At 42.9% G+C, this 18,430-nt stretch overlaps 1 protein-coding gene and 1 pseudogene across 2 annotated transcripts in view; both read left to right on the top strand.

The window, feature by feature from the left end:
• The window catches only part of LOC100988315 (aldo-keto reductase family 1 member C15-like), a 104,629-nt gene that overhangs the window by 63,213 nt on the left and 22,986 nt on the right, over positions 1-18,430 (top strand). The gene's annotated exons all lie outside the window — the stretch shown is intronic.
• On the top strand, positions 7,056-7,493 carry LOC106635151 (large ribosomal subunit protein uL24-like; annotated as a pseudogene).

Raw genomic sequence — 18,430 nt, 5'->3', positions numbered from 1 at the left:
AAAACATTTTTTTTTTCCTGTAAATGATAAATACTTTATGGGAAGGTTAACATGCTAAGATAGTATTCATAAGTAGTTCCTTATGAATCCTTTAAGTATTCATAAGTAGTATTCATCAGTAGTATTCATAAGATAGTATTCATAAGTAGTTTCTTATGAATCACACAATCCTTTATAACCGTTAAGAGTAAGTTTTCTTAGACGGAGCATGAGAATTTCTCATTTTCTCATTTCTCTTTCTGGCAAAAAGTGCCTTAAAAAGTTTCTTTTCAACAACTTAACCCTCTTTTCTAACATGCTCTTTTTTTTTTTTTTTTTTTTTTGAGACGGAGTCTCACTCTGCTGCCCAGGTCTAGGCTGGAGTGCAGTGGTGCGATCTTGGCTCACTGCAAGCTCTGCCTCCCAGGTTCACACCATTCTCCTGCCTCAGCCTCCTGAGTAGCTGGGACTACAGGCGCCCATCACCATACCCAGCTAATTTTTTGTATTTTTAGTAGAGACGGGGTTTCACCGTGTTAGCCAGGATGGTCTTGATCTCCTGACCTCGTGATCTGCCTGCCTCGGCCTCCCAAAGTGCTGGGATTACAGGCTTGAGTCACCATGCCCAGCCTCTAACATGCTCTTTTGAACTCACTCCCATGGTGCTTTTTCTCTCAAGGACACCAGCAACATTCTCAAGGACACCAGCAACCTTGATTCTTCTCAGGGACACCAGCGACATTCATTTTGTCAAACCAAACAATCCACTCTCCCTTCTTGTGTTACTTGACCTGTCAGCACCACTGACATGCTAGGCACCTGCACAGATTCCCACATGTAGTGGGTTGGGAACAATGAGCTTGGAGGGTTCATGGCTTTAGAGCAAGTGGAGGGAAGCCTGCCCTTTGCCTAGGGAGAGACATTACTTCCTCCCTGAAGACTGCTTGCTATAAGCACAACCCTGAGACACAGCCCAGGCAAGCAGTCAGGACCATGCATTCTGGGCATAGCTGGCAAGAAAATGCAGTGACGTGCAGGGTCAGGTGGAAGGCCTCTTCCAAAAGTGTGTGTCCCAAAGGCAATCATTCTCAAATTCCTGAACCCTGGTTCTCCAGCATCAGTCAAGCTTAGTTTTACTATTAATTAATTATCAGCAAATATCCCCATATTAACACACACCTAATAATGATTATAAGGATAACTCACATGTATTGAGCATCTACCATGCGGTGAGTCTGACTATGGCCTCATTTAATCTCCACAACCTCTCAGTAAGGAAAATATTGTTTGGCTCATACAGATTAAGTAATTCAACAGAGAACAGTAAGTAGTGGAACTGATATTCAAGCCTACATATGCTTGGCTGGGCATGGTTGCTCATGCTTGTAATCCCAGAACTTTGGGATGCCAAGGTGGGAGGATTCCTTGATAACAGGAGTTCGAGATTAGCCTGGGCAACACAGACCCAGTCTCTACAAAAAAAATTAAAAAATTAGACAGGTGTGATGGCACACACCCGTAGTCTCAGCTACTCGGGAGGCTGAGGTGGATCACTTGAGCCCAGGAAGTTAAGGGGGCAGTGAGCAATGATTGTACCACTGCATTGTAGCCTGGGTGACACAGTGAGATCCTGTCTCTAGAAAAAACACACAAACCGAACCAACACACACAGAAAACCTACCTTTGCTTGATTCCAAATCTGTCCTCTTTATGCCTCATCACCCTTCCTGATAGGATTAAATGTGCAGCACTGCATGACGTACACATATAAGAGAGTAAAGAAGGAAGGAAGAGGACCAAGAATCACGTTTTAAGAAATACCTGAAGAAGCCAAGTGGTGAATTTTTGTAAGAGGGGTGGTGAACAACAATGTATGAAAGCTCAGGCAGATGAGGTCTGAGGACAGAGCAGTGCTTGGCTGCTTGTGTAGAAAAAGGGCTTTGGGTGGGAGCATGCTTATCCTCTTCTCTCTGTTGGTCATGAATTACAGTTGGACTTTCAGGTTAGCTGACTGACAGCTTATACATTTTGTAAGATATAAGAACTCAAGACAATGTAAATCCAAGGGTGGAGTGGAGGTAAGGGCCGATGGAAGAACTCACAGCACCAGCCAGCTGGAGATGGAGATATGAGAGGCAGCAGGCAGGATGACTGATGGTGGAGCCCATGGGCTTTGGTGTGAGACTTGGCTTCAAACCCCTGGACATCATTTTCTAGCTCTTTTGAGAGTTAGGTCTTTGGAAAATCTTTTTATATCAGATTCTGAATTAATTGAATGTAATCAATAGCTATTTAGAAAGGAAGATGAAAAATATGCAGGCTTCATTGTGAAATAGATAAACCCCATGCTTAGGAAAAGCTTTTAATTTGAAATTTTACATAGAGTTTTTGTTTAGTTTTTTTTTTTTAAACTAGTAAATGGCACACATCATCATTTTCCTCAGCTGAGTAATATCCGACCCTGGTGAATAGTAGAGAAGTAATTATTTCATTTACTTTATCTCTATCATTTTTTCCAAGGGAGAGTGGGTCTGTGAAATTTTCAGAAGCTCAATATATCTGACTTGCAAATTAGCAGAGCTGAAAGGTGGAGAGGCTACCTTACTGTATCATCTTGGAGAGACACTTGATTGCAGAAGAAAATAAAGGCATTTAAATGGCACTTACAGAATGTTTCCTACCCTGGACTTTGTTTCTTCATTCATTCATCCCACAAATGTTTGTCAAACACTCTCTATGCCAACCATTGTTTTGAGGGTTTAGTGAAAATTAAAGCTAGAAGAAAACACATGAGTCTTTTGTTGATCAAAACTATTCAATAGCTTTATTCTTCCATTCCATCAATATTATATTCATCTGATTACTCTTAAATTCCAGTATTCCAATACACAAAGTCTCCTTTCTCTCCAGCCAACTGGTCAACTCTTTGCACCTAACTCACCACCCCATCTTGTTCGTGTTGTCATCATTCTGCATGCCAGGAACGTTCACTCCTCTTCAGTGTATAATTTTTTTTTTCCTGTCAGATTCTAATTCAAGTCCCACTACTTTCATGAAGTCCCCCTCACCTGCTTTACCCTGTGAGACTCCTGGAATCCTTCTAACAGCTCTCATCCCTGAATGCCCGGATGACTTTTTCTGATTATAAAAATATTGCAGGATGAGTAAGGAAAATTTGAAAGAGAAGGAAATATATCACCTTAATTCTTCTTTGCAGAGAACATTATACTTAGCATGTTGTGAATTTTTTATATGGACTTTAAAAAGCAGAACTGATGTAATAATGCATATAAAATTTTATATCTTATTTCTCCTGCTTAATGTTATATAATTACTATTTCTCCAAGTTATTAAAAACTTTCAGTTATCATTTGTAACATTTGCCTGATTTTCCACTTGAAATGTGTACCATAATTTACTCAATAATTCCTCTGTCATGAAAAATTTAGTTTGAGTTTAGTTTTTTCCTATCATAAATAACCCTGAGATAAACATAAGGCTTACTCCATATTATAAATTATTTACTTAATTAAAAATCTTAGAATTGGAATTACTATATCAAATGATGTAAACATGTTGATATATATTGCAAAATTGTTGTTCAAAAGGTTAATATTAATTTTCATTCTTGAGTAGACAGTTATTTCACCATATCCTCATTAGCACTTAGTATTCTTTAATAAAAACAAAACAAAAAACTTTGCTAACTTGTGTCACCTGTTTGTCATTTGGCATATGCAGCAATGACCTTCTTCCCGAAATACATTAGTCACCACACTCCCAAATCAGAGTCAGGTTATAATTTAGATTGTACTATTGATTTGAATACCCACTTAGAGCTCTCGAACCTCCCACCTCACGTGTTGAAAAATTACTGTGCCCTCTGCAAAGCAAGCTGCGGTGACAATGAGGATTTGACAGCTCCTTCTCCTCTAGGATGGTCCTCTGCTTTTGGGATGCAGCCTCAGGGGTCCCTGTGTTCCTTCTCCCTTTCTTCATACTGGCCCCTTCTTCTTTGGGCAACTTGTAATGTTCCAGGAGCTTTGGTGGCTTTAACCAACAGCTTCTTGCTGTTTCCTCAGTTGGCAGTGTGGAGTTACAGTTTTTTCCCCCAGCATTTGTCAGTGTTGAGCATATTTTTCTCATAACTGCTCCCCCCTTCTGCGATCTGAGATCCTATCAATATCGTTCTAATGGATCTGCCTTTCCTTCATTTCCTGTGTGGACTCTGCCCGCGCCAACATGTGGGTTCTCCAGTTGTCTTCCTGGCCTCTCATTCTACAGTCTTTCTGGGCAACTCCACCTGCCTCCAAGGCAGACTTATCTCGGTGTAACAATGAAGATTTTAAAATTATATTTTATATTACATTACATCATTATTATATTGCATACTTTTATTACATATTTTTATTTAATTTATTCAGTTATTTAACTTATTTAATTTTATTACATAATTCATTACATAATGACTATGACAATTTTCAAAATTACATTAAATGTATCTTGGTGCCAAATCTGTAACTGAAATCTGCCCCCTGCTCTGAGCTTCAGCCTAATATTCCAACACCTACTAAGTATTTCCATTCGGCTGTCTTCTAAGGTTGTAAGGAAAAGTTCTCTGGGAAGGAAATTGGAGGAAAGAGACTTTATTCCAGCAAACAGCTGACAAACGAGGGAGAGGCAGCCTCCGGTGTAAACAAAGATGTGTTCCAGGGAACAAAGGGAGGGTTTGGTGTTTTCTTAAATTTTATTTTATTTTTATTTTTTATTTGAGGGATGGAGTCTTGCTGTCACCCAAGCTAGAGTGCAGTGGCGCAATCTCATTTCACTACAACCTCCACCTCCTGGGTTGAAGTGATTCTCCTGCCTCAGCTTCCCAAGCAGCTGGGGCTAGGTTTTATAGCAAAAGTTTCTGCCCAATCAGGTTCAAGTATGCAAATGAAAACTTCAAACTGATTGGTCAACACAGCTGAACACTGATTGGTTGATACAGCTGAACCCTGATTGGTTGGTTCAGATGAGCTCTCCTTTGTTGGTTTAGGTGAGCTCTAATTGATTGATTCAGGTAAGCTCTGATTGGTTTGTTCAAGTGAGCTCTGAAAGTTCCAAAGTTAAATAGAGGTGTGGGTTTTGGGGAACTGACGGTGCTTGTGTGACCTCCAGTCAACAAATGGCTACTTGGCTGTATTTAAAATTTGCGCCTGGTTAGCTGCTTGGGATCCATCTTGAAGGACTGGCTCTGTCAGGTTCACATTTGTGTATACGACCTTCGAGCTCAGCATGTCCACAGTTACAGTGATTGTTCCTCTGGCCTCACAACCCTTTCTCCTTCTCCTGTGTCCTCTAGACAGCCTGATAATACCATCTTCCCATTAGCTCTCTGATATGGTTTGGCTGTGTCCCCACCCAAATCTCATCTTGAATTCCCACGTCTTGTGGGAGGGACGGTGGGAGGTAATTGAATCATGGGGGTGGGTCTTTCCTGTGCTGTTCTCCTGATAGTGAATAAGTCTCATGAGATCTTATGGTATTATAAGCGGGAGTTTCCCTGCAGAAGCTCTTTCTCTTTGCCGCCATCCACAGATGTGACTTGCTCGTCCTTGCCTTCAGCCATGATTGTGAGGCCTCCCCAGCCTGGTGAAACTGTAAGTCCAATTAAACCTCTTTGTCAGTTGCCCAGTCTCCGGTATGTTTGTTTTATCAGCAGCGTGAAAACAGACTAATACACTCTGTGAACTAGAAGAGTAGAGGTCCTGCAGTCCTCATCGTCGGTACCCTGGACTACCAAAATAAAGCTTTGCTGGTCTTCCTGTCTCCAGACCCGCCCTATACGCTTGAGCCGGAGTGACCTTCTTCAATTTGCTTAGAAGCCTTCTATAGCTGGTCATCGTCAGGATTAAGTTAGAAATCCTGAGTTCAGTACACAAAAGCGAGCAGCACCTGGTCTCTGCTACCTCTCCATCTTTTCTGGTATAATATGCAAATTGTCTCTCACAAGGACCCCGGCTGCATGAATTCTGGTTGCTTCTTAATTGAGCTGTCAGAATCCTTGTTTTCTGTAACAGATTCCTAGGGGCAGTGCCATGCTTTGCAGTTTGTGAATTTCAGAAAGGCTAACAGGTGAGGCACCACCCCTAGAGCCCTGTGGTCACACCTCACATGCCCTGTCTGGGGGAAGACAGCAATTCTGTGTTCTAACTCTCTCTGATGGTCATTCGCTGTGTGATCTTGGGAGAAAGACCTGAGTTTTTGGGCTTCAGTTTGCTCGTCTGTGGAATGAGCTAGTCAAAGGGAACTTGGAAATGGTTGCTAAAGTCTCCTTAGGTGACCTCATTTGTGTCTGTTTTTGGTTAAAACCCTGAGCTGATGTAATATCAGAGCCAGGCATTAGACGGCAGCATTAACTAAAATTTGCTGGGAAGTCCACATATGCTGGACCTTATCTTGGAAGTTGGTTTTGCTTTGTTGCAGCAAATATTGATGATAAAATACAAAGTGAGCATACGGAGATATATACATTATGCGATCTTATGAGGATCAGGTTAAGCATTTGGTTCTTTTCCTAAAAGTAATGGGAATACTTCAGATTATGATGAAGATTCACAAAATAAGAGATACTGAAGATTCACATGAAGGTTCACAAAATAAGAGACACTCTAAGACAAATCTAATCACTTCTGTTAACTTTTCCAATTATTATAGGAGAATTTTTTTAAAATACTGAGGCAGAATATTCGTAGAATCAGTCAGTGACTCTATATTTGAAAATAACAGAAACTGATGAGTCTTAGGCAATTTGCATGAACATAGTGCAAAAATAGAATAGTTTCTCCTGAAATTGATCAAATAATTGCGAGTCTTTGAAAAATTAGTGAGTTAATATTAATCTTCATAAATTGGTATATTTTTGCAATCTGAATATTTCTGTTCATGCGAGTGTGAGATGCTAATATTTAATGCTGCACAGTTCTCTTCTACAATATGCCAGGTTATATAGTTTAAATGTTTGAGTTGAAAAAAGACATTAATAACCAGTGGGGCCCTTTGTGGCCATCACTGAAGTGGGAGTGGCCAAAATGAAGTTCAATCCCTTTGTGACTTCTGACCGAAGCAGTAACTGCAAAAGGCATTTCAATGCGCCTTCCCACATTCACAGGACAGTTATGTCTTCCCCTCTTTCCAAAGAGCTGAGACAGAAGTACAACGTTTGATCCATGCCCGTCTGAAAGGATGATGATATTCAGGTTGTGTGAGGGCACCATAAAGGTCAGCAAATTGGCAAAGTAGTCCAGATTTACAGAGAGAAATATGTCATCTACATTGAATGGGTGCAGCGGGAAAAGGCTGATGACACAACTGTCCGTGTAGACTTTCGCCCCAGCAAGGGGATTATCAGTAGACTAAAACTGGGCAAAAAGCACAAAAAGATCCTTTCATGGAAAGCCAAATCTCACCAAGTAGGAAAGGAAAAGGGCAAATACAAGGAGGAAACAATTGAGAACATGCAGGAATAAAGTAATCTTGTATACAAGCTTTCATTAAAACTTGAAAAAAAAAACCGGTGGGGATAATGTAACACAGATATAGTACAGGGAGAGGTTAAAAGTGTCTGTATGCCTATGTGTGTGTGCCTGTACGTGTTCATGTGTGTATGCATGGGTGCATAAGTGTGTTTTTGTGGTATGTGTGCTCGCCTGTATGTGCATGTATGTGGGCTTGTACTGGTTCTCCTTTACTTTTTTGTTTTAATCAGAGGAAAGTGAATAATAGGTGAAAAGAGAGAGGGTCTATTTTGATCTAAAAGTAGTGTGGTGGGGGGGTTAGAATTGCCCCTGGGGAAGGTAATGTTCTTGATTGCAAATCCTACGGCAGGTAAATAAGCCCTTCCATAATCAGAAAAAGCAGCTCGCTGTTCTCTAAGGAAGGGAAGGGTCTCCCAGTCAGCACGTGCTCTTGAATTGTGCAAATGTGAAGGAAAAGATTAAAAAAAAATTACAGTGATCATGGCTGTCTTAGTCTGTTTAGGCTTCTGTAACAAAAATGCCATGCAGAGGGTGACTTATAAACAGCAGAAATTTATTTCTCAACATTCTGGAGGCTGGGAAGTCCAAGATCAAGGCTCAGGCAGGTTTGGTGTCAGGTGAGGGTCTGTTTCCTGGTTCTTGCTGTGTTGTCACATGGCAGAAGGGGCAAACAAGCTCCCTCAGGCCTCTTTTCTAAGGGCACTAATCCCATTCATGAGGGCCCCATCCTCATGACCTCATCAACTCCAAAACTCCACTTCTTAGTACTACCACCTTGAGGGTAGGATTCAACATATGAATTTTGGAGGGACACAGACATTCAAAACATAGCAATGGCCAAATGCACATTGCTAGGGAAGCTAAATGAGCTCATGCTTTCATACTTGAAGACAAAAATGGTTTTAACATATTTCATAAAAACCAGTGCAGTTGAGAGAAAATGGAGATTTAAAATTTCATGTAAAGTAAATGGTGATAAATAAAAGTCAAATCTCCCATCTGTTTTCCTCTCATCTTCTCCATCAAAGATAATACTTTGGTTTTAAAAAGGGCAGGGGAAATGAAATTGGAAGATAAACTAGATAACATGATTTTAAAGCAGACTTCAAGTTCAAAAAAGGTACTTATCCTTTGGTTCAGTTTAGAAATCCAGTCAATGTTGACTGAAATGAATAGAAGTTGTTGCAGGTCCTAAGCTGGGGAGAAGTTGCTGAACCACAGTCAATGATCCTTAAAGAATCATGAATAGAATAAGACTGGTGGACAAATGTACATTCATTGTTTGTTGAAATATCAATTTAATAAAGTGAATTCTGCACACTACAGTTCTAGAAAATTAACATCAACATTGGACAATACTTTTAATTTTTGTGTGTGTGCATGTGTGTGTGTGAGACAGGGTCTTGCTCTGTTTCCCAGGCTAGAGTGCAGTAGCATGATCTCAGCTCACTACAGCCTTGACCTCAAGGGCTCAGGGCTCCCAGCTACTCAAAATGCTGAGGCAGGAGAATCGCTTGAACCCGGGAGGCAGAGTTTTCAGTGAGCCAAGATTGCACCACTGCATTCCAGCCTAGGCAACAGAACGGGACTCCATCTCAAAAAAAAAAAAAAAAAAATAGGGCAGCTAGCCATGGTGGTATACCCCTATAGTCCCAGCCATATGGGAGGCTGAGGTGGAAGGGTGACTTAAGCCCTAGAGTTTGAGTCTAGCCTGGGTAACACAGTGAGACCCCATCTCTAAAAATAAATGAAAAAGTAAAAACTGGGAAGCTCCTTGATTAATATGTGACATGTTTATTATAGAGACAGTTTGGCTTTTAAACTCACAGACAATATTGCTCTGTCTCTGAAGGGACAGCAGACATTTCCAGACCAACTCCTGAAAATGACTAATGGGAGCAAGAGTACCCAAAAGACTAAAAACCCTTTCACCAAATCAGGGATCAGTAAACTGTCATACGTGATTCGGCAAGGAAACTGAAGGATCTATGAAACGTTTGAACAGAGACATTTTAGAGAATTTCCTTTAAATGATGAGGGTATTGACGGAAATGAGGGTAAATTCTATTAGAATGTAGCCAATATCTGGAATTGGCCAGGAAGTAAAGATATCCCAATTTTGTTTGGATGGTAGAGATGGCTTATAGAAAGTGGTCATTGCTAGGTTACTAAATTTGTTATATTCCAGAAAAATCAAAGGAGAAAGAAAGACATCAAATACCACACAAATATAAAATGACAGCTGCCCATGAGCTTTTGAAACACTAAAGACAAATTTAGTTGAGTTTCTACATTTCAGTTTTGAAGTTTCTGTTGGCCCAACATGTTCTCAAAAGGATGTAGCCTTTACTGGATCTGATTAGGCATTATATGCATAAGATGTAACATCTTGGATTTCTACTGGAATTATTACCACCTGAAGAATTTCAAAGTCCTAGCTATAAGAACAATCTGAATTATGGATTAAATTTTTTCTTTGGCATATATTCAGGGTCTTCTGTATAGAGATGAATTTGTGGTCATAATTGTGACAATATTATAAAATAATACTGATTTCTGCAAGGTCAAGTGCAGCAGACATCAAGGCTTACTAGCTGTCTTGCTCTAAAACTTTCTATAAGAAAAGCAATCTCATGTAGAGACAACACCAGGGATTTTAAAAGAAAAGAGCTATGATTTGGATTCTAGAGAGCATGCTTTCAATGAATGAGTTCATGTTTTTGAGAGTGCTTTGTACACTTTAAAATGTCTATAAATGTGCATTCAACTTAAGTGAAATTGTCTATGATGCACAGAACCCATTGCAATTCAGGTGAATGGATTTGGTAGTACCGGAAAGAGTGTAATTGAACTTTATAGGTTTATTTGGTAAGAAAGCGTCCTGTTCTCAGTGACTCAGGTGTAGGTACACAATGTTCTGAACCAATAGGGTTTGTTAGGACACTTTCCAGTGATGAGCAGGATTTCTCTGAGGAGTACACTGCTGTTACTCAGAGCAATTGACAAGGTAAGTAGGAGTTATGGCTTTGATATTTGCCATATTTGCTTCCCTCACTGCCTGTTTTTGTGCAGTTGCCCTGGATGTGGGATGGATATAAAGAAGATTGTATTTAACTTACTGGCAATAGGATGAGGAGGTGGGCATCTATCAAGATAATGGTAATGAGAAAACATTACCAAAATGCAGGGAGAAGACACACACAGACTGACAGGAGCAAAGGATGAATGAGACTTTGACCCACTGGCACAGCAATAGAATGAGGAATAAAATAAAATATCTTCCAGGGTGGTCAAAAGCTAGCATATTTTATAGATCATGATAGGTTAACATCGTCAGATTTTCTGTTATCTACAAAACCTCATGATTGTTTCAGATAATTTACAATCTTGCATACTGCTATGCCTGTCAGGACTTGTTAAATTCCCACAGAATGCAAAAGTTAATGACTCTGTGAACCCTGAAGAGATACAGCTATTATTCATGGCCAGGCATAGTGGCTCATGCCTCTAATCCCAGCATTTTGGGAGGCTGAGGCAGAAGGATCACTTGAGCTCAGGAGTTTTAGGCCAGCCTGGGCAACATTGTGAGACCTCATCTCTACTAAAAATTAAAAAAAATCAGCCAGGCATGGTGGTGCGTGACTGTATTCCTAGCTACTCAGGAGGCTGAGGTGGGAGGATTGCTTGAGCCCAGGAGATTGGGGCTGCAGTGAGCTATAATCATGCCACTGTACTCCAGCCTGGGCAACAGATTGAGACCCTGTCTCAAAAATACTCCAACAGCAACAGGCCGGGTGCAGTGGCTCACGCCTGTAATCCCAGCACTTTGGGAGGCTGAGGCAGGCAGATCACGAGGTCAGGAGATCGAGACCATCCTGGCTAACACGGTGAAACCCCGTCTCTACTAAAAATACAAAAAATTAGCCGGGCGTGGTGGCGGGTGCCTGTAGTTCCAGCTATTCGGGAGGCTGAGGCAGGAGAATGGTGTGAACCCGGAAGGTGGAGCTTGCAGTCAGCCAAGATTGCACCACTACACTCCAGCCTGGGCGACAGAGTAAGACTCCCTCTCAAAAAAAAAAAAAAAAAAAAAAAAAGTAGAAAAACAAAAACACAAAAAACAACCCCAACAGTAACAAGAAAACAACTGTTAGTCAGGTGGAGTGTTACCCCAAACTTAAACACTTTCCAAGCTACTCTTGCCTTGATCACTCATGTTAGCAGAGAAGGGGGACCCTGTTAAAAACATTAAATGGCCAGAACAATAGAGGGAGAGTCTATTTGGACTCCCTGGGGAAATTGTTTTCCAAAAACAGCTCAAGAACAGCGCAAGAGAGCTGGTTTGTTATAGTTCTAACTAAGGAAGAGAGAAATTATCTATCTCGAGAACTTGGGTGAGAGGCTTGCTTTCTTCTCAGGGAGATTCTGGTGAAGATACGAAAGAAAGTTCTGTAAATAAACATGAGATAGTGACACAGATGTTTAAGAATTCTCTAACAATAATCGAAAATCTGGCCCGTCACACAGTGCATGTTCATGGTGAACCTAAATCACTTGTAGACAACCTACTTCTGGGTCAGGGCTTTATACATGGCAGAGCAGCTCCCTCGCTGTGATCTATTGAAAGTCAGCTCTTGATTTGTAAAAAGTATAAATAAAACAGAAAAAGAAAATTAAAAAAAATTCTGAAGGAAATAACAACAAAAGCTAGTTTCTAAACACTCTTTGGCAAGGAGAGCTGAAATACTTACAGATAAGTAATAAACCCACTGTTTTGCTTTAATCTCTTTGAAGGAACAAACTGTTGGCTTGTCAAGGGTGCAGCGAAAGGACTGATTGCCATCTCATTGATGAGTTTGTGAAGGAGTTCCCATAACTGAGCAGACATGTTTTGTGCCTGGGCAGTGGTGCTGCCTGTGGTCTCTGAGCAGTGGTCTGTGAACGCTGCAGAACTGTAGGAAACAGAAGAGGGTAGGCATTTGCAGGCAGGTGGATGCCACTCTAGGGTGTGTGTTAGTCAGGGTTCTCCAGAGAAACAGAACTAACAGGAGATCTAGCTACAGGTGTAGAAAGAGAGTTATCATGAGAGATTGGCTCACAGGATTAGGGGTGCTGAGAAGTCCCATGAACTGCCATCTGTGAGCGGGAGATGCAGGAAAGCTGGTGGTGCAATGCAGTCCAAACCCAGGCCTGTGGGTCAGGGGAGTTGCCAGTGTAAGTCCCGGTCCATCTGAAGGCCAGAGAACCAGGAGTGCCAGCATCCAAGGGCTGGAGAAGGTGGGCGTCCTGCTCCCAGAGGAGAGCAAGTCAGCCCCTCTGCTGCCTTTTTGTTCTATGTGGGCCCTTGAAGGATTGGATGATGCCCTCCCACATTGGTGAGGGTGATTTTTTTCTACTCAGTCCACAGATTCAAAATTTGATTCAGTCAATTCAACTAAAATACTAATGTCTCTGGAAACACCCTCACAGACATACCCAGAAATAATGTTTTACCAGCTATCTGGGCATCATTTAGCCTGGTCAAGTTGACATTTAAAATTAACCACTGGCCAGGCATGGTGGCTCACGCCTGTAATCCCAGCACTTTGGGAGGCCGAGGCGGGCTGATCACCTGAGGTTGGGAGTTCGAGACCAGCCTGACCAACATGGAGAAACCCTGTCTCTACTAAAAATACAAAATTAGCCGAGCGTGGTGGCACATGCCTGTAATCCCAGCTACTGGGGAGGCTGAGGCAGGAGAATCACTTGAATCTGGGAGGAGGAGGTTGTTATGAGCTGAGATCGCGCCATTGCCCTCCAGCCTGGGCAACAAGAGCAAAACTCCGTCTCAAAAAAGAAAAAAAAATTAACCATCACAGTGTGTGTATGTGTACGTGTGTGTATATGCATGCATGTGTATATGTGTATATGTGTCTGCATGTATGTATATGTGTTTGAGTGTACGTGTATATGTGCATATATGTATGTGTATGTGTGTGTATGGGTGTATATGTATGCATGTGTGTGCATACATGCATGTGTGTATGTTAAGGAGAGAAATCTATAAACCTCAAGAAAGAAGCTGAGAAGTTTCTACAGCAGATTACTAACCCAGCTGGTGGTCACCCCTTCGCTGTGCAGCTCCTGGGACCCACGGTCTAAGAATATCTTCTGCCTTTGCATGGCTGGGGTGCCTCCTCCCCCTAACCTCTTTCCTGGTCCTCTTCCTTGTGGTTGCGGGACTGACCTGGCAGAACCATGGCCCGGTATACACGTCGAGGTTGTGAAAGATGGCTTCATCTACAAATATTAAATCTGCAGACTAAAATGCCTATGATATTCGTGTCTCTTTGTGGTGTGGTCTGTCTCCCACAAATATTGAAAAGAAAGAAAGATAAGCTTGAGTGAAGAGCCCTGGAATCTTTAGCCCCTGTGTCTTCAACTATGCCCCATTGCCCATCATTGGTGAATTTTTCCTGGTCAATTTCCCAACAATGATGAACCTATTGTCCTGTTAGTGTTGCTTTTGGTAGGAACAGTCTTCTGCTTCTTCCCGATTACTTCCCCCTTCCTTTCTTTGTCAGGCTGATGCCTCCCCGTGGCTTGGCTTTGAACCTGGTGGAATATTTGGGTTGCCCTCTGAGGACTCCCTCCCTCCCAGTGAAAGCAGCTGGGGTCAGGCCTGCTTTGCTATCCCTTGAAAGGCACAGGCTGTCCTCATGATGGAGCCCCTGTCCACACCCATTCCACTCTTGGTTGCCTTATGCCGGCCACCCTAAATTTGTCTCAGTGTTTCGAAAACACTAGTTATTTCACATCCTGTTGCTTTGTTCACAGTAATCTCTCTCTGGCATAATCTTTCCTGCCTGCCTCATGCAGACTTACATCAGTTTCCTAGAACTGCTATAACAGATTGACCAAAACTGGGTGGCTTAAAACTATGGAAACTTATTCTCTCACAGTTCTGAAGTCTGAAATTGAGGTGTTGGTAGACCCACATTCCCTCTTGGGTATGTGGGATCTTCAAATATAAGATGTTGACAGTTGTAAGATGCATTATTATTTTATATACTACCTAAGAAAGAAAAAACTCTGCCAACTAACTTATGTCATGCTATCAACTTTAAGATGCATCCTGATTTCATTTTACATGAAAAAATGTGCAATTAATGAAATGCAGCATAACTTACAGAAAGCCAAATGAATTCCACTCTCTGGAATCACAAGATTAGGATATATCAAACTGAATAAGCAAATAAATGCACATTGGCAAAACTGGCCAAGCACAAAGAGGTTAAGACAATGTGGAAAGACCTTGCAAATACGACTTCTATATGTTCATTGGGTTCTGCCATTTTGAAGCACCCACACAAGTCTTGGAAGGCAGAAAGAAGCAGCAGCCAAATCCTAGGGCATTTGGTGTTTTCTGCTGGCAGTGAAAGTGATAGAGGTGGCAGGCACAGCCTCTGGCTTCCAAGGTGACCACAGGCAGATGTGGGGTGGCTACACTCACTGCACCACCCGCTGTGCAGTTCCTGGGCTCCTGTGTCCAGGGCACTGTGTGGCTGTGGCTTCCCAATTCTGGCCATCGTAGCTGTGGGTGGAGGTATGTTCTTGAGTGCAAGGATTTCCGAGGTAGCTTTCCTGATGGGGCAGGTGCAGACACTCCTGTGTGGGGTCAGGTACACACTGTTCTTGGAGCAGTTCCTAGAGGTCATGTTAAGCTTCCATCTCCAGGCCTTACCAGTGTTTTCTAAGCAACCAAAATTATTTATCTCATTTCTGCTTCAAAGGCATAGAACAGTTCTTGGTTCTGGCACTGAGCTCCAGCTGAGACAGTGTTTGAAACCAAACATGGTTGCAGGCAACTGAGTCAAGATTGGAGTATTTGGATAGATTAAATTACGCTGAAGTAACAACTTCCAAATCTCATCAGCTTAACAAAATGAACTTCTGTCTGTCATTCATAGTGTCCAGGGCTTTGCTCTAGGTGGACATTCCAGGACTCAGGGTGATATGTTATTTTGGTATGCCAACCTGAGGCTCTGCAACAGGAGAAGGAAGCTGGGGAATTAGGTGCTGAATGCCAACTCAACATACAAAACTCAGTTGCATTTCCATACACCAATAACAAATTGGTTGAAAAAGAAGCAATATAATATTCCATGGTGTATATATAACACATTTTCTTTATGCATTCATCTGTTCACCAACACTCAGGTTGGTTCCATATCTTGGCTACTGTGGAGTGCAGATATCTCTCTGACATACTGATTTCATTTTCTTTGGATACATACCCAGTAGTGGGATTGCTGGATCAAGTGGTAGTTTTATTTTTAGCTTTTTGAGGAACCTCCAACTATTCTTCAAAATGGCCATTACTCCTGACTGCTCTTTTGGATGCTGAGTGCCTCCTCTTTTCCTGCAGTTGACGCATGTAGAGCATCCAAGGCTGGGAGAGGAGAAAACTTGGGGTGCTGATGGCAGCAAGCTTTTCAGTATTAAAGGGAGCTGTGTTCTCTGAAGTTGGAGTGTCTTCAGCTGTGGCTTATCTCCCTTCAGCAAGCACAGGTCCCATGGCATAGATTCTGAGGAAGACCTTGGTGAAGAATGTGCACTCCTAGCTCAGACCAAACTCTGCAACCTTAGCAAAGCTGGATATTCAATCTGTTGCATTCTTCTGATCATGTGTTACAACCTACAAATGGCAGAGCCATTGGCACTCAAACATCTGATGTTTGAGTGTAATCCATGCCCCAGAGAGATAGGAAACCCTCCTTCGTCTTCTCGGCCACAGTTTGGGAAGGTGTTTACCCCTGGGACTAGCGGCTTCAAAATTCAGCAAAAATTACTGATATGGTTTGGATATTTGTGCACTCCAAATCCCATGCAGAAATGTAATCCCCAGTGCTGGAGGCAGGGCCTGGTGGGAGGTGATTGGATCATGGACGGGATCCCTCATTAATGGCTCAGCGCCATCCCCTTGTGATGAGTTAATTCTCGCTGTGAGTTTCTGGGAGATCCGGTTGTGTAAAGTGTGTGGCATTGCCCCCCCTTGCTCTCTCTTGCTCCCACTCCTGTGGTCTGAGACACGGGCTCCCTCCTTACCTTCCGCTGTCACTGTAAGCTCCCTGTGGCCCTCCCCAGAAGCAGATGCCAGCACCATGCTTCATGTCCAGCCTGCAGACCATGAGCCAGTTGAACCCCTTTTCTTCATCAATTACCCAGTCTCAGGTATTGTTTCATCATGATGCAATTGCCCTAGTACCATCACTCCCACGTCCTAGTTTCAAGGAAGGCTGTTGTTTTAGTCCCAGCCCAAGGGAACATGTGAAGATATAGCCTCACAAAATTGAATGTGGAACTCTTGGACTTATTCTTACATGCCTGATTAAAAAAAAAATACTAGGGGCTGGGCGCGGTGGCTCACGCCTGTAATCCCAGCACCTTGGGAGGCTGAGGTGGGCGGATCATGAGATCAGGAGATCGAGACCATCCTGGCTAACACAGTGAAACCCCGTCTTTACTAAAAATACAAAAAAACTTAGCCGGGCGTGGTGGTGGGCACCTGTAGTCCCAGCTACTGCGGAGGCTGAGGCAGGAGAATGGGTGAACCCGGGAGGCGGAGCTTGCAGTGAGCAGAGATCGCGCCACTGCACTCCAGCCTGGGCGACAGAGCGAGACTCTGTCTCAAACAAACAAACAAACAAACAAAACCTAGGAACAGTTGCACATAAAAGATACTCAGTAAATATTTCTGGAACTGAATTTCAGGTAGGCTATTTAGCCCCACCTATTAATCCTAACCTCTGGCAAAGGTGGCTTTAATCTTGTGAATGCTTAAGAAGCCTTAATGAGATTTAAGAATTTTTCCCAGGAACAAATAAGTTTTTCGTGTTATCCCTCTCAGTGAACACATTGACACTTACATAACCCAGCATTCCTGCCCCATCAGCCTGAACTACAGAAGAAGGCGGTATTTCATTAATATCCCGTTGAGGATGCGGGGCCAGGGTCAGCCTGATTGACTGACACTCCTGTCTGCTCAGTGCCCCTCCTCCCCCCTCTCCTGCTCTGCTGTAGCCCAGGAGAGCGGCCTCTTCTGCCCTGGGTGCTGCCCTCTCTGCCTGCTGCCTTCCAGCTGGACTTGGGCACTGTGAGGCGCTGCTGAGAGCAGAAAGGGAAGCTGGAGTCCAGGTGCCTTTCTTCCCTTCTCTGGGGGACACAGCAGCAGCTTCCATTCCTCCAGTCGTCCTGGCTGCCTCCCTCAGGCCCTCCGTGGCGCTGCTTCTTCCAGGGACCCCGGGCTCTGCCTCCAGCACTGCCTCCTCTGTTTCTCTAGCCTAGGAGGGTAGCGACTTCCTGTGTTTAAAAGCCTCTGGGTTGCTTTATTGTTTCCTGACTGGCTTCTTTCTAGATACTCCCACCGTCTGATGACACATCCTGTTTAAATAAGCAGCATGGATTTTTATATCCTGGTTCATGACTGATGCTGCTACCTCAAGATGCCCCTGGTCACCTCTGAACCTCCTCAGGGCTGCCACCCTGCCACCTATCCACAAGCGGCCATGCGTGAACTCCCCCTGTGGCCACCATGCCGGCCTCCTGTGCTGCTGTGTTCTCTGACTAGAGCATTTTCACTCAGCTGGACATAGCTGTACTCTGCTGAGGAAGGCCCTGCTGTTAGTCCCAGCCCGGAGGGGAGGGATGACGAATGCTTCGCTGCTCTGTTTGAGTGCAACATGGCCTCTCAATTTCCCATTGCGAAAAACAGTGTTGGATGCAACCTTTAATAAGGATTTAGAGATAGTTTGCAGATTACAGAAAATAAGAACAGATCACAGAAAAACTTTAAAAAAAAACCCACTGTGGCTATGCTTAGAACTCAATTTCATTCATTCCGCAAATATTTATTGAGCACTGACCACATACTAGGGAGCTTTTCTAGGTGT

The sequence above is a fragment of the Pan paniscus genome, chromosome 8 (genome assembly GCF_029289425.2).
Source record: "Pan paniscus chromosome 8, NHGRI_mPanPan1-v2.0_pri, whole genome shotgun sequence".
In the NCBI taxonomy this organism is placed as follows: Eukaryota; Metazoa; Chordata; class Mammalia; order Primates; family Hominidae; genus Pan; species Pan paniscus.
Note: the sequence above shows the minus strand (reverse complement) of the source record. Positions and strands in the feature narration are given on the sequence as shown.